Source organism: Perca flavescens, chromosome 11 (genome assembly GCF_004354835.1).
Source record: "Perca flavescens isolate YP-PL-M2 chromosome 11, PFLA_1.0, whole genome shotgun sequence".
NCBI classification, from domain to species: Eukaryota; Metazoa; Chordata; class Actinopteri; order Perciformes; family Percidae; genus Perca; species Perca flavescens.
In genome coordinates, this window is record NC_041341.1 from 5,696,748 (window position 1) to 5,700,095 (window position 3,348).

Here is a 3,348-nt window from a genome sequence, read left to right on the forward strand (position 1 = left end):
CTCACAACCTGTCACTGCATGATATGCTGAATTCCAAAATAAGAGCCCCCCTAAACTCATATAAACGCTGTTTTGTCCATACATTCAGAAAATCATTAAAAAAAAAGTACTAGCTTCCACAGACCAATTTCACCTCAGATGGAGAAGACACCATCTCTCAGTTTCACTGACAAAAGTACAAGACATTCTTTTATTGAATTTCACATTTACATTTTTTATTTAATTATTTACAAATTATTTAAAACTCTTAACACTTTTTTATTATGAATGACAAAACAGCGTTTATATGAGTTTTGGGGGGCTCTTATTTTGGAAAACAACATCAGAATGCCCTGAAACCCTGTAGATCACATCTTGAGAAGGGGTCCTATCCATCTGAGGTGAAATTGGTCTGTGGAAGCTAGTACTTTTTTTTTAATGATTTTCTGAATGTATGGACAAAACAGCGTTTATATGAGTTTTGGGGGGCTCTTATTTTGGAAAACAACATCAGAATGCCCTGAAACCTTGTAGATCACATCTTGAGAAGGAGTCCTATCCATCTGAGGTGAAATTGGTCTGTGGAAGCTAGTACTTTTTTTTTAATGATTTTCTGAATGTATGGACAAAACAGCGTTTATATGAGTTTAGGGGGGCTCTTATTTTGGAATTCAGCATATCATGCAGTGACAGGTTGTGAGGTGTGCTAAAATAGATCTTTTTTTTCTTTCTTTCTGACAGGCAGGCGGTCTCACCGTAATAGCAAGTGTATACGCGCACCGTGAAAGATAGGGTCGGCTAGTTTGACTGCTCATTTCTAAGTGGAGGCTGGCTTGACCGCAGTGTTTTTAGCTAGAAGTTGTTAGCTAGCTTGTCCGATCGTTTTTCCTTCGTCCTTCTCAACCAGACCAACGGTGTATTTTTCTTTTCTAACTCGTTTGGTGGAGAAAAGCAAGAGGAAGACATCTTACAGTCATGTCTACAAAGGGTGAGTAAATTTAAAAAAAGCAGCGTTATGTTTAACACTACTCTAAGATATGCCATTTCATATAATGCAATTTCATGAGTTTAAAAAAAAACGTATTGTTCAATGTATGTTTTTCTAGCTAGTCTGCATCAATAGGGCTTTCTACAAAGATTAGGAGTAATGCTTCTTGGAGCTCTGATGATGATTTTCAACAAGGTAAAATATATATGCATACATATATTGACAAGACACTGTTGCATAATGTGCTTTTATGTCATCATATGATTTTACATGTATCCTTATTGTTCTGGTTTTATGTAGGGAGACCAGTATTACAGAATATAAGTCAACTCTTAAATCAGTCCACTGGCGTAATAAGAAAAAGAAGTCGATCTGAACGCTCTAAGAAAGCTGAAAGAGGGTAATTATCTAAAAAAAAAAAATGTTTAGGTGTTATTATTTATTTTTTATTTTTATACAATGTGTTATGCGTTGTCTTATTGTATAGGTCGTCTCTACCTCTACAAAAGCGGCAATGTGGTGCAGGGGTATTGATAAACCCAGGCTTTGAAAACCGAAGACTCCGTCATCCCTGTGAGTCACAGCAGCTATTTGGGAGCAATGATATACCCATGCCATATGCGTTCGCAGAATAAGGAAAACCACTATTGGGGTAAGTTGATAAGAAACAAAAATAAGCATGTAATATTTAGAAGGCGTAATTTTCTCATAAAGTGTGTGTGTGTGTGTGTGTGTCTGTGTGTGTGACTCAGGAGCCTCAGGTGCTTCTCCCGCTCAAACCTGCATGCTCGACCGTTGCATTGGATGAGGCCGCTTCTACTGGGATAGCCGTGGTCCCTGCGTATACTATAGAGGTACCATGTTCTGTATCTAGCAGTATATACTCAGCTAACACGATAGAAATCTTTATGTATGTATATATATATTTATATATATATATATATATATATATATATATATATATATATATATATATATATATATATATATATATATAATCGTGGTACCCATGTGCTTTCAGACGCTAAACGCTGTTGCAGATTTGCAGAGAGTGCATCCTGGGTCAGAGGAGTTGTTCACCCCCTCATTGGATGCATCAGATTTCCCAGAGAGACAGCGTGATGCGCATCAACAAGTTTTACAATGGGGGGATGTGGCAGAGCTCCAGGACACAGCTGTGTCGGTGATGCCCAGGGTCGTAATTGCCGCAATCCAGGAGCTACCTCAAAGCGGAGCTGAAGAGGTGAGTACCTGTTATCGTGTTTTATGGGGGTGTAGCACAGCTTTTATGATCGGGGGTCTGCAGCGATGGTCAAGCATTTGAAGGGAGGGGTACTGGGATACTGTGTTGATGGTGGGGTGCCTGTAGGGTGTGTGTGTGTGTGTGTGTGTGTGTGTGTGTGTGTGTGTGTGTGTGTGTGTGTGTGTGTGTGTGTGTGTGTGTGTGTATGTGTATGTGTGTGTGTGTGTGTGTGTGACCAACTGTGTTTTATTACCATCTCATAGGCACCCTTTGAAGGAGAAAACAAAGAATCATCAGAGACAGACCGCACCTCGATTTCACCTGAGCAGGAAGCCTGTCAGTGTCGGGGGAACGAGGGTGATGTAGAATGTGATTGTGTGTTCTATATTCCAAACACCCCCATCAGTCAGAGCCCCAAAGCTAAAGTAATCCCACAGGCTCATGCAACATCAGACGTCTCTGTAAATACAGAAGATATTGATGAGGCATTTCAATGTGGTCAAGCATTGGATTGTTCTAGTATCAACAGCAGTCTTGAAGCAGTTGATCACATAAACCGTCCTGAACAGATAAGAGTAGTTGAGGAGGAGGCACTCTTCGAATTCTGTGCCGATACTTCACGCCGACACACAGTGTCAAATGTTATACATCGCCAGCTAGAATCCACAGTTGATAATTTACAAAAACACATCGATAGTCTGGTGAATGCAGTGGGTGCATTGCATACCACCAATACAAGTCTGTTTGATCTAGTTACGTCCTTGGTTGCAGCGTTAGACAGTCGCAGCAGAGACCTCGAGACGACAGAGGCGCGGCATCTACAGCGAGCAGTAGCTCTCACCAGACTACTAACACCGCTGATAGCCATATTTACAGAAGACAGTAGCAAAAATGATGTGAAGCAGTCATAAGGGTCTGTAAAAAAAAAATAAAATAAAAAAATTACAAATAAATAAACATTTCAATAACAACAATGGAAATCCCCGCCAAAAAACGTAAAAAATCGGATCAAAGACATGTACAAAACGATGAAACCAATGTAGATGCTTTGTGTGCAGATGACTATAGCCGTGCTGAGTGTAATCACGATGCTTATATTCAGTTGTGCGAAAAACTGGGAAACAAATTCCAAGATGTA

At 39.9% G+C, this 3,348-nt stretch overlaps 1 long non-coding RNA gene across 1 annotated transcript; it reads left to right on the plus strand.

Moving 5' to 3' along the window:
* Positions 1 to 812: 812 nt before the first annotated feature.
* LOC114564649 (uncharacterized) lies at positions 813 to 3,079 on the plus strand. The gene is made up of 7 exons (XR_003693794.1): positions 813 to 967; positions 1,086 to 1,162; positions 1,268 to 1,367; positions 1,455 to 1,619; positions 1,720 to 1,821; positions 1,989 to 2,210; positions 2,474 to 3,079. It is a non-coding gene; the product is annotated as an uncharacterized LOC114564649 (long non-coding RNA).
* Positions 3,080 to 3,348: the final 269 nt, after the last annotated feature.